The sequence below is a fragment of the Protopterus annectens genome, chromosome 13.part0 (genome assembly GCF_019279795.1).
Source record: "Protopterus annectens isolate FY-2018-M chromosome 13.part0, PAN1.0, whole genome shotgun sequence".
NCBI classification, from domain to species: domain Eukaryota; kingdom Metazoa; phylum Chordata; order Ceratodontiformes; family Protopteridae; genus Protopterus; species Protopterus annectens.
Genome location: NC_056747.1, coordinates 592,991,976 through 593,006,281, shown reverse-complemented (window position 1 = coordinate 593,006,281; position 14,306 = coordinate 592,991,976).

Below are 14,306 nucleotides of genomic sequence, written 5' to 3'. Positions count from 1 at the left end.
ACAGCCCTGCCTTTTGCCTAAGCCCAAACTCAAACTCAGATAAAGCCCTACCATATGCCTTCATATCAAAACCATCCAAGACTGCTGAATCAACTGACCCATCACTTTAGTCCAAATTTGCCACACCTCTTCTGGCAACAGGATTGTCTCACCTGCTGTCTCTGAGGCTAACTGCCAAAACCTGTGGAACTGAAAATGAGACAAACTGTCAGCAATCTAATTCTTAGAATCTACAAAGTGTTCACCTGTAGAAGGAAAATTTATCAACAGTATCTGCAAAACTAGTTTTCATTAAACTAACAGAAGCAATCAAGATTCTGCTATCTTAGAATGCAACACCTGCACCATGGCAATATTGTTGGAATGAATAACCACCCTTCTACCATGCAACCATTCCTGTTGCACCACAGATGCCACTCAAGTAGGAATCAATTCCAGAAAGTCCACATCCTTCTTCCATTTATCCATCCAGTCATCCAGCCAATAAGCCGCAAGCCATTCCCCACTAAAAAGTGCTTCCATCCCAATACCTCTGGCTGTGTCTGTCAAAAATTGCAAATTGCCTTGGCCAACCCAATCCACCTGCAAGAATAAAATGCTGTTAAATTGATCCAAAAAGGACAACCACAATATTAAATCAGCCTGAACCAGCTCACCAATCCTCAGCCAGTGGTGTTTGCTTCTCCCTCCTTTTAAGAAAAATGCCACTTACTTGCAAAATGTACAACTGGGATGCACAGCCTAACAGGCAAAGTTCATCAGCCCTAAAAGCTTCATTCACACCTTGTCCTTGTCAATCGCTCAATCAATCTTCTCCCTCAAGCATTCAACCTTCTCAGGCAGAAATAAAAACAACCCTTGTCCCACATTCACTAATAATCCTAGAAAACACAATGCCTTGGCAGGGCCTTCCAACTTCTGCATAACGAACGGAGGACCCAACTCTTCACATATTGTTAGAAATGCCTGCATGCATCCAAAAGCCCTTACAAACCCTTACCAATCAACAAAAAATTCATCCAAATAATTGACAGGCTTCTGAGTGCCCACCCTTTGCTGCCAAATCCAGTGAAGTGTGGTGCTAAACTTCTCAAAGATGGGACAAGCCACTGAACACTCCATTGGCAGGGCCTTCTCAAAATAAAATTTGTTGTCAACCATCATGTCCAATAACTGCCACTCTTTTTCCCATACTGGTAGTATTCGAAAATGAGATCCAATATCTACCATTACCAACGATGGATCTGTAAACCGCCAAATTATTTCCATCCAATGAAGCATACCTAGCATTTGAATATTCTTTGGAAATGAAATCATTAACCAAGTTCCTTTTTGGAAAGGACAAGTGGTGAATCAGCCATAATTCACCAAATGACATTTTAGGAACCAAACCCAGTGGTGACACTTTAAAACTGATAAAGGAAAGGTAATCAAACAGACCCAACAACCTGCCTCCATGCATCTCGTTCCTCAACAAGGCTTTCAAAATGTTCCCCTTCCACTGCACAGAATGCAAATTCTTACAAAGTGATACATCTCCACAAACCCAAGTCAATAAACCCCCCTATTATGGAAAATCCACTTATTAACTCTGTCATAACCTTCACATCCAAAAAGTTACTGGGTATGTGACAAAAAGTCATGTAGCTTTTGTGCCTCATGACTCATAAGAAAAAAGCCAGGAGTTGTAAGTAATTATCCTTTTCCAGCCAAACCACCATGTAGTACACCAAACCTAACACCCAATTCTCCGACATTCTTGCTCGCAGTTTTCCCACTCTCCTCCACCCCAATGCTACTAAAGCCAGTAGAAGGTCCTTGTTAGTTGTCATCTCAGATTCCAACAAATGCTGCACCCCTTCCATGTCAATTAATTCAAATATATTGATATATTCCCTTTTCCAGATCTTCTCTCTACCTCATGCCAGAATGTGCAAGTCAAAAAGCCCCTCATTCTGTATAGCCAGGGCCTGAGTAGTTAGTCAATCCCCAGCTCACCTATCAAAATTGGAACTCACCTCTTTCTGGTGTTTCTCAGCCTTATCTAAACTTGACCCCAGACTGCCTAATGATGACCATAAGTCAACTTCCCCACCTAATATCTTCCTCTGGACCTGCGCCACCTCCCTAAGAAGCTCCTGATCCACCACTGCACCTGCAACCTCACCATGATACTATTCTGATTCCCCTCCTTCACCTACCAATGGACAACCCCCAAGCCTCAAAAGATCAGACACACCCATATGTACTCTCAACAAATTATCATTACCTGAAGCATTATCATGTCCTGTTCCCCAAGATGGAGACTTCAATGTGGCACTATCCTCTGACCTTAAAACTCGCTTTCTCACTGTCACTGACTTGTTCTTTGTTGCCTGAATTTGCCTTTTCCTTCCGGATGCAGCAGGTTTCTCTGCAGCTGGAGATTTCCTCGCTGGCAGCAATTTGAACAATTCCTCCACTTGTGGTACAATTGCAACCCAGTTCTGCCTCAAACTGCATAATCCAGCCATCTGTCAAAAAAAGGAAAAAATTATTATAGCAAATAGAACAATACCGCCAAGCAAAGCACTCTTATAGAATCCAAGTGAACCAAGTGAAATAACAATAAAGAGTGCACCATGTAAGCCAAACCAAATAAAACTCCAAAATCTTCAGGTAAAACCAAAAGTCCACACTTTATTGAACAACAGATGAACAGACTGCAGTGGTATAAGCGCTTTCGCGTTGCTTCCCAACGCTTCATCAGATATAAATGCAGTATAAAACCCCCCTCCCTTTATACAAAAAACAGGTAGTGACATCACAACATTCAATAAAACAATTAAAAGCTTAATTAATGTTAATGCTTTAAGGACCTGGAAGTTAAGAAAGGCTTAATAGATAACTTCAGATAGACTTTAGATAGACAATATTGCACTTGCTAATTGCATAAACATGCTCTCTGATGCGCTCTCGTAATAGGATTGAGGAAAGGGAGAGCCACTGGATAATGAGGTTACAAGCCCATAGGTTTGGGCTTAATGAGAAGTTATCTATTAAGCCTTTCTTAACTTCCAGGTCCTTAAAGCATTAACATTAATTAAGCTTTTAATTGTTTTATTGAATGTTGTGATGTCACTACCTGTTTTTTGTATAAAGGGAGGGGGGTTTTATACTGCATTTATATCTGATGAAGCGTTGAGAAGCAACGCGAAAGCGCTTATACCACTGCAGTCTGTTCATCTGTTGTTCAATAAAGTGTGGACTTTTGGTTTTACCTGAAGATTTTGGAGTTTTATTCGGTTTGGCTTACATGGTGCACTCTTTATTGTTATTTCACTTGGTTCACTTGGATTCTATAAGAGTGCTTTGCTTGGCGGTATTGTTCTATTTGCTGTTATTTCTGTGATTACCATTCCACCAGGACATGGCCAATACTTCGGTTCCTGAAGGTGAAATTATGTTTAACCTAGATGGTATTGTTGATATGAATATCAACCCATTGCTTAAACTTACTGCTGCAGACTTTAATCAAGCTAAAAATGGAGCATATAGCTTCAAGAACAACATGGAGGCTATTCTTTTAACTAGGAAGTTGGAAAACAAGTTACACAAACTCCGTAATGTGCAGTGGCAAAAACTGCACATGGAAGCTTGTACTAAATTTAAGCTGATACCTAGGGGCTTAAGAGTTCTCAAGATGCCCACCTTTGGTGATTCTGATCCTGATCTCCTAGCCTGTTGGCAAAAGTTGAACCTGGAAACCAGCTTTACCTACATTTCTATCTTAGTTGAACACTATGAGAAAATGATCTGTGAACTGAGAAATGACATTAAATTAATACAAAATGAAGCAGCTTGGCTGTTACATGCAGACGGCTTGGACATGCTATTCAATGATTTAAAGCATATGCTTTCTTCGCTGGACTTTAAATGTATGCAGGACAAAAAAAGAAAACTGGAACGTGATTTTTTAGATTTTAATCAATCTCAGGTTTTCTCGTGGCCTAGAGATGTTAATTCCTCACGAAGTGATCGTTTTGTTAATACCCCTAACAAAACGGACAAGTTACCATCAGCTGATACAGCTAATCCACTTGTGATGACGTCATCCCTAGCTGCCAGAGTCAACGACAGTAAAGATACTCCCATCCTAGACGTACACAACTCGGCGATGGCTTCTAAACCCAATTCTTTGGTCGTGGAAGCACAGGTTCATGCCGAATGCATTACCAACAGTCTCACAGAGATTTCGACCAACATTCCTTGCTCTAAGAGCCAAGAAGTGCGTAAGAAACAAATCACTCTTGATCCCTTTGTTACTCATTCGGAAGATGATCTTTTTGCTTTGGGCGACGGCTCGCCTTCTTTTCCCCTGCCATTCAGACCCTTCGAGAGGAGAACTTGGTCCCCACAGGGCAGAGCTGTAAAAAGGAAAAGCATAGAAGACAACTTTGCACACAACAAAAAGGTACCGAAATCGAAGACTTGAATGGACCTTTTAAGGACACTGATACTGATGAATGTTTAGTTGTTAATGTTTCTAAATATATTTTAGACAAGGATGAAATGTCGGTTTTAAACAGGGGACTAGGATTTATTCCTTCTGATTGTAGTGACATTACTGGTATCATTGCAGATGTCAAAATGTTCACTAGGAACATAGCTCTTAAGATGCTTTATGGGCAGGAAGGGACAGGAACTAACAGTAACCATTTTACATTTAAAAGCCTTCCACCTTTGTTCCTCAACAACATCCATTGTTAGATGCCTTTGAGCAAGCAGTAGAAAGGGACTTGTTTGAATTATACAATAGTGAGACTAAGTGTGAGTTTTTTAATTTAACTTTTGATGAGAGGAATGCCCTACACAGGTTAAAAAATAATGAAACCATTGTAATTAGGCAAGCGGACAAAGGTGGTGCCGTTGTCGTTATGGATAGTTTTTACTACTGTAATGCAATGGAGAATATGCTTAATGACGTTGAGACCTATTTACCCTTATCTAACCTTAAACTTAATAATTTAATCAAAGATGTTCATGCCAGCCTATATGACTTGATGCTGACTGAAATCATTGACAATGACTTATACACATACTTGATGGTAGACAAACCGTTGGTGCCCTCTTTCAGAGGTTTACCTAAAATTCATAAGAACACAACTAACCCACCGCTGCGACCTATAGTGTCCAGCCGTGGTTGGTTGACTGAACCTTCTTCTATATATTTAGACAAGGCGTTTAAACCCTTACTTCTTGAGGTTAAACATGTTTTAAGGGACACTACGGATTTTCTTGAGAAACTAGCCAATCATGGTCAATCTTGTTCTTTTTGTAAGAATGATATATTGGTTACATTAGACGTGAAGTCTCTTTTTACATCCATCCCGAATACTACTGGCATGGATTTTGTTAGGACCATGTTGGTGTATTATAAATTATCTGAACGTGCAATTTTTAGATACATGTCACTTTTGGAGATCATTTTAGAAAATAATGTCCTTTGCTATCGAGACAATTATTTTCTACAAACAAAAGGGGTAGCAATGGTACCCTTGTGCCAACGCCTATGCTAATTTGGTGTTGGCACAATGGGAAAAATGCTTTGTTTTGAATGAAGATTCAGTTTTTGTTGACCATCTTGTATTTTATAACAGATTTGTATATGATGTGTTTTTGTTGTGGAGGGGAACTGTTGAACAGCTTTTGAGTTTCGTAGCATACCTCAATAGTACCACAGATTTCCTTAGTTTTGAATGTACTTATTCTTTAAACACCATTGATTTTTTGGATGTTAGAATAATCAATACCCATCAGGGCTTTGATACTGAACTTTATAGGAAGGAATGTTGGAGAAACAACCTGTTACATCGTGAGAGTATGCATCCTCGGCACATATACAACAACATTATTACCAATCAAATGGTCAGGATCTCCAAACTAACATCTCAGACGACAGCTTATAATGAACACAAACAGACATTTACTAGGAACTTTTTATCCAGAGGTTACAACATGAGACATGTATCCGAAGCCATTTCTTTAGGTGACTCACATAGATTATCTGATGGAGCACCTTTGATCAATAGAACACATAGACGTTCTCACTCTGTCAATAGGAGGACTAATGATAACCATAATAGGATTATTATTCCCTTCACCAATAGAAATAATAGCATCCTGAATGTGTTCAAGAAGCATTGGAGTATTTTAATGGCAGATGACACGATTAGTTCTTTAGTTGACGTAAGACCTAGGGTGGCATATAGGAACATGCCTTCATTGAACAGGCTGTTATGTTATGATCGCTGTCACTCTGATGCACCTCAGAGCAATAGAATAGGCACCTTTCCATGCCATATGTGCAATCAATGTAAGTATGTATCTACTACTGACACTTTTACTCATCCTATAACTAACAAGAGGTACTTATTTAGACAACATGCCACTTGTAAGTCTTTGTGTCTAGTATATGTAGCAACGTGCAAAGCTTGCACAATGTTTTATGTGGGGATGACCACAAGGTCATTACGAGAGCGCATCAGAGAGCATGTTTATGCAATTAGCAAGTGCAATATTGTCAATGCACTTGCGAAACATATATCAGAGCTAGGTAATACACATGGTTTCAGTTTTCAAGTGTTAGAACTGGTTAACACAGGGAAGAGGCTAGGCAACATAAAAAATAGGATTGAGGAAAGGGAGAGCCACTGGATAATGAGGTTACAAGCCCATAGGTTTGGGCTTAATGAGAAGTTATCTATTAAGCCTTTCTTAACTTCCAGGTCCTTAAAGCATTAACATTAATTAAGCTTTTAATTGTTTTATTGAATGTTGTGATGTCACTACCTGTTTTTTGTATAAAGGGAGGGGGGTTTTATACTGCATTTATATCTGATGAAGCGTTGAGAAGCAACGCGAAAGCGCTTATACCACTGCAGTCTGTTCATCTGTTGTTCAATAAAGTGTGGACTTTTGGTTTTACCTGAAGATTTTGGAGTTTTATTCGGTTTGGCTTACATGGTGCACTCTTTATTGTTATTTCACTTGAAAAAATTATTATCTCCACTTATAGATACTCTCAACTGCCTTTAACTTTGGGGATGTCCCTGAGTATGACTTACCTCCTATCACTGTCCCTCATAACACTTCCAACCAACACATGCCATCACTGCAACTACAACTTTAAATAGCATTGAGGGCCAGGGAGAAAAAAATCAGAAGGCTTCTAAATTAACAGGATTTGTATTAGCAACTAACTAGCCTACCTATGTATTAAATCACTTCCTCTGTGTCTCCTTCTTTTTTTTTTCTTTTGTATTTAACAATCATGGATGCTGAGGGAGTCAGGCAGTGACAGTAAAAAACATATTCAATAGAAAATGATTTTTGCCTGAGATGTACCCATTTCAGTTACTAACCCAGGCTGCAATTACAGATTAAGCAAACTGTTAACGAGCATCCAGGGGGAAACAGAAAAAGTAACTATCTGTAAGGAGAAGTCTTCACATTCCTTACTGGATTCTCCATTAATTGTTTAGTTGGTTCCTGTTTGCCAAACTGATTTTTTTATTGGGGAAGGTGTATTTGAATATATGGCCTTTATGACTAAAGTAACCAAGCTATAAATATACTTCAAACTGGAATCTGGGACAAGTGTCTTCAGCGGTATAGCAGTGTGAATCTCAGACCTAATATTTGCATATAATGATGTAAAAAGACATTTAAAAAGTGTATCAGAGACTCTGTTATGTAACCTAATTTCAGTGCTATCCACCTAGCAAGTGGTGATGCAACATACAAGCCCACGATCTCCACCTTCCCCATGACTGTTAACGTTGCAATGGCCATGTACGACAACTGACTGTTACTCACAGGAGTCCCACGACCTGCAAACACTCTCCTTTTTATAATACAGATACTCGATAAAGCTGAGCATACAGGAAGGCAGAGGGGGAGCTCTAAGTACGGGGCAAAGACATCAATACGTGAAAGCCCACCCTCCTCACCCTCCCCATAACTTTTAACATGGCAGCACACATGTGTGATGAATAGCCATTAATACCAGGTGCCTTATGACCGGCAGATATGCTCCAAACATCATAGCCAAAAAAACAATGTGTTTCTGTACTCCACCACCGCCATTGCATAAGCTAAAGGCCAAACCAGTGATACCAGCAACCACTGAAACAAAAACAGCAAAGGAGACCTTCCTCAATGAAAAAAATAAGCAAACCAGCCTTTAAGTAAGAAATGAACGAGACAGAAGAATAAGTCGAAGGGGACCTGCCCAAAAGAAAAACTAAGCAAACCAACCTTTAAATGAAACACTCACACCACAAAGAAACCCCAAACGAATGAAGCAAATAGTAAGAATAAACTATAAGTAGCTAACTATAACAAAAGAAAATCCTATCTGCTTCCTGTCCCAACAAAGTATCCAATCCCTGGCTATGTAATAGTGTAGTACCTCACAAGCCATTATGCACAGATGTGGACATGGTCTTACTGACTGACAGGTAAAAGGGGCGTGTCATTGTAGGGGAAGCATGCATGATCGACAGCCATACAGATGCAGGATGAATATTAATTTTCTATTCGTACTTTACCCTTTTCCTCAAGGTAATATGACCTCGGGGATGGTATATTTAATTTAGGGGGAGTGGGCATGCAGAGGGGTAAAGGAAAAAGAGTATTGCAGTTATAGTGTTATATCCTCCCATGTGGGGAGCTGCACCCCAAACACCCCCCAGTTAATTAAATATACCAATTCCGAAATCGCATTACATTGAAGAAAAGGGTAAACTATGAATAGAGAATGAATAATCATGCCGCCATTGGTATGAATATTACTTACGTTTAGTAAAATGTCACCAATTGTTGGACAGGGAGCGGGGTTTAGGTGGGACTTGCTACTGAGCATCCTGACAGATACTACACTAATACAAAGCCCAATCCCTTCCTGTCTCAACAAATTATCCAATCCCTGATTTAGTGCAACTGAATCCAAAATAAAAAGCAGATAAGCCCCCCAAAACAAAACACTCAGCCAGTATCACCATACAAACCACTATAACCTGGTTGTCATGGATGTAGAACTTGTCACAGAAAGTTTATGCCAAAATCTGATCTCTCTATTCTGTCACTCTCACAAAAAGCTACCTTAGCCCTTCCTTACACTTACCTCACTTCCTCTCCAGCACTCATCCCTCTAACCTTAACTTGGATTACTTTTGAATACTTAGTAATTCTGTGCAATATTTCAAATTATATATTTTTGTTATTATTTTTTTGGTTAGGGCGAGTTTAAGCTTGCTACTTCTACTACCATTATCTGTTCTGATTAATATACAGTTATTAACTAGATATATATGGATTGAAAATCTTCCACACAGAGAAGTTTCTTACATTGTTTTATTTCTTTATTTATTTTTTTTAAACACCTTTATTGAATTATCATTTGTGACATAGGCACATTTACAGTTATATAAAAGTAATCAAACTGTATTAACAAGTTAAAATTAACAAACATTATGCTTCACACATATTGCTATATATCATATAACCTAAATAACATTACATAAATTATCCAGTTCCTGCCCCTTTTTTAAACAAGAAACATCTGTATCAAACCATCACAATCATACATATACATAACCACGCCAATACAATCCTAGGTGCAAGCATTTTATATCACAAATCATACTGGCACACTCCCAGTTGCAAATATTATACATCACTTATAATCTGCCCACGGCCGGCCTTAGGCATAGGCGAACTAGGCGACTGCCTAGGGCACCTTACAGCTGGCCTCGTAAAGGGCGGAATTTTATGTATTTATTTATTTATTTTAATTAATGTACTTTTGTTATTTTGCAATCTTCTCAGTGCCCTGTCTCTGATTGAAGGGCATCAAAAAAATCACAAAATAACAAAACCATAGGGCAAACGGAAGGGGGAAGTACCCTCCCACTTTTATCGCTTCAGGGTGGCCAGGAGGCTGGCTTCAACAAGTAAAAAAAAATAAAATAAAAATTCTGTCGTCACACGCGGAACTTAAGTTAGTTCAGTGAAGAGAGGGTTTAAGGACATGAGTGCATGTGTGGTCATTCAGATTCAATACAAGGTAAGTATAAGTGTGAGTATATGTGTAAGTTAAGCCGTTCGTTTCTGTATGCAAGAGAAAGTGTGTCTGTGTGTATATGTGTTTGTATGCAATTTAAATTAGTTGTTCTGTTACTATGACTGTGTGTGTGTGTGTGTGTGTGTGTGTGTGTGTGTGTGTGTGTGTGTGTGTGTGTGTGTGTGTGTGTGTGTGTGTGTGTGTGTGTGTGTGTGTGTGTGTGTGTGTGTGTGTGTGTGTGTGTGTGTGTGTTGCTGTGTGAGAGAGTATGTGTTTGTTTCTTTGTGGGAGAGTAGGTGTGTCATGTTGAATTGATGAAAGGCAATCCAGTTTAATATTTCAAGTAGCTTCATCAACAGAAATATGTTTGTTTCACAGCATTTAAGTCTGTCTCAGTAAAGCGGCTGTGTACATGTACATGCAACTGCTTTTTTTCTTTTTATCTTGTTATCTCTGATTGCAATAAGTGGGTATTAAAAAGAGATTTAAGGAAACTAAAGTAAGGTGCAACAGAAATATATAGCTTGGAGAGGTAATGCAGATATGTATGGATTAGATACTAAATATGCCAAAGATAAGTTCAAAGTCATCATCAAGGTGGTTGAGGAGTGGAAGTGATGGCTTGTATGACACCACAGTTACAAATGCAAACTGGGGACATCCGATGTGTAAGAAGGACTTTTAAATGTTTTACATGACACCAGACTTACAGATACAAACTAGGGATAGCTGTTGTATAAGAAGAAATTTCAAATGTTTTATAGACCAACAGTATTGCAAGTTGGTGCAAAATGCATTCTCAATTTCATCTACAAGGAAGATGGAGGCTTGATCAATAAAATGATTAATCAGATTTCAAGATTTATAGAGCTATAAAGAAAGAGAAGTGGAGTATGGCATACTGTACATTGTGCAAAACTGTTCGACGTGAGGGGAGTTTCCTTACTTGGAAACACTAACATGAAATATATTAAATACAGTCACATCGCTTGGGTGTATTAGAAGCATATCTGGGTATTTTACTGTGTGAAGACTTTAGTTTAATGCAACAGTGATGTGCTAGTGAGAATATAGCATTTGTAAAGTAAATTACTTTTTAATAGGACTACAAAAATGATGCTACATTTGCACTGTTTACTAAATTTGTTTGGCTTTGTAAAGGGAGAAAAGGTGTCTTTTGGCATGCATGACTAAAGTTCAATTGAGAAAAATATGGCAGTCATTTCAAATGTATTATAGCAAATCTGAAGACAAATACCTTAAAATTTTAAAAAGTAAAGTTTAAATTAAATACAAAGGTAAAAAGGCTTTCAGTGTTTCTGTCTCTTGTACCTTCTAATATGGGGATGTATTTCCACACTCACTCAAACTACATGTACAATGTTGAGATGGCACTCCTTGGAGTAAAATGAAAGACTTGGTTTTCTAGCAAAACTAACCATTCATTTTACTCTGAGATAGTTTGACATTAGAGTTGGCATGTATTCTTTCTGGGTTAAATCCCTCCTGTAAAAATGAAAGAAATATTTGAACTTAATGTAACAACAGATCTCTAAGAGCAGATTCATCCATTTGTAATGTATAAGACTAAGGACTCAAGCAAAAAGGCTGCAGGGCTAGTCAGACTTTCCTATATTGCTTAGTACTTCACTTCTATTTCAAGTCACACACTGTGCTGTTATCCTCTTCAAATCTGATGTCAGGCATGTTAAAGTAAAAATATAAACATATATATATATATATATATATATATATATATATATATATATATATATATATATACACACAAGCAATACATGTGAACATTTCAACCAAGTTGGAAGAATGTGGGTAAGGTCATTTACAGAGGATGTACTAACTCCTTCAAATACACCATTATGATAAGTACATAACTTTCATATCTGATAAGAATGGGTACATCATCTACAACTCACAGGGCATATTCAAGCTCTTCCTATCAGCTGTTACAATAACAGAACATACTCTTAATAACTGTAGTGCCAAAAGCAGATCTTTTTTTTTTCTTGTTTGAAAATTTTTTATAAGTTTTACCATAATAAAAATAATCAATTATATATAACAATTGAAACATATGTGATGAAGAAAGTTTACTGCTCCTCATCCTAAGTCAGTTTTCAAAGTGCAAATAGTTGTTTTTGTTTATCAAATGGTACACTGTATTGTAGAATCTGAAAGCAGTGTTGGTAGCATAATTACGTTTGGTGCAGAGGGCTGTGGATTCTACTCCCACACCATGGAAATGGAGTGCTGATATTGAAGTACCCATATGATTGTTTGCATTATAAGGGGGAAAGGGGTTCTGTACTCCTGAGTATGTCCTTCTTTGTATGAGATACGTGGTAACTATGAACTTGTTGGTTTGTTATTTCCTATTGCAATATAACTAACTTAGCAATTTTTTAATGTAATATAGGCAATTAATTCTTCAAGGGCAGCAGGCACTGAATTTATAGATAAAACATTAAAATGCAAAGTTGTTTGTCAGTAGCAACCTCTTCATTAGTTACAGATTTCTTTAATGTAGAATTATTCAGATGGATTTACTTCTGCAGAGATTGTGCGTATCGAGTGATATTGGTGGATTGTAATTACAGAAGTTTTGAGTGGCCTTTTATGGTTGAAATTTTCTGAAATGGGTAGTTATTGGTTCATACATTTTGCTTCATTGCTTATTAAAAGAATGTTTATAACTACAAATTTAAAACCCATTCTAACAAGTGGTACTGTATTATACAAGGAATATAATTTAATACAGTCAGGAAGATGAATCAAAAAACAAATACGTGTATGCATGGCCCTAAAAAATGTGTGCAAGTAGTCTGTTTTGAAAACAGCCCAAAGGGTAAACTTAGTCCTCCACTGGCCAGATGCATTTTCTATGAATCTGAGTTTTCGTGCTATTTTAATGAATGTGAGTTTTGCCGTTTCAAGGGCAGAGAAGTTTACCTGCTCATGCTAAATCTGTATTCATTGCGAGATAATATTGTTTGTTTAGCAAATGGCTATCTGTATTTGTGTTATTTTATTTCAATATCTGTAAACATTGTGGAAGTAAAAATGAAAACAGTATCCACACTGATAGATTTGAACAGTGTGTATGGTAACTGGTGAGAAATAGCCAAGTAATGGAACACGAAGGGCTGGGGAGGGGGCTGCTGCTGGAGGGGAGAGGTTGCTGCAAGAGGGGTTGCTCTGGGGAGACAGTCTATTACCCTGCCTAGGGCCCTATTTGTCTATGATCCAGTTCTGGTATTTAAAGAAGGAAATAAGTACACAAAGGTAGCTGCAGTTTAACTACATTACAAAGTATCTTTTTCTTTTTATTCATTTAAATGATTTAAGGAAATTACTGGAGTGGCTTTCTTGGGGAGTGACCTACCTGTGGGTGTGGCTCAAATAGGGTTGTTTTGTGAGTATGTTGTGGGTAGGGCGTAAGGGTGCACCGGAGCACTACATCGCCTAGGGCACCATTTAAGCTAAGGCCAGCCCTGAATCTGCCCGATTGTTTTCAGTCAAACATTACATAGCTCATTTAAGTCCTGCCTTCTTTTAAACCTCATTCTTCCCATTTGTATCTTTCCCCCGGTTCTCATTTTTTCTTGTGTAGTTTGCTCCTACCTTTTTCTCCAGATCTCGCTTCCAGTTGTTTTACCTCTGTTACTATATTCACTGCTCCTAATATAGTTGGTTTAGATTTTGCCTTCCATTCTCTAGTAACTGCTTTTTGGAAGCTAGCATAATTAGAGACAGCAAGCCCTTGCCATGTCTAGGCAATTCCGATTCTGTATCATAGCTCAGAAAGATCATCACCCTTGTCACACCAATTTGCCCACTCAGCATCTCTGACAGTTCAATCCACAGGGAATGCTTAAAGTCTGCCAACTCACTGCACTCCCAGAAAATATGTTCCCAAATATCTCTTTCTTCCCCGTCATACCACCTACCTTTGGAAAAATTCTCTGGAGTCTACTTGGGGTATAAAAATATCTACGTAAACATTTCCAAGCAAAAATCCTAAATCTTATGGATTTTGTTGCATATTTGGGAGACATACATATATCCTCACATTTTTTTTATTTGTGAATTGCTTATCCAATCTCTCTTCCCAATCCTTTCTAACTTCCTTTGATTCTTATAGTTATGCAGTATTTTATATGTTCTACTAATTATTCATTTTTAA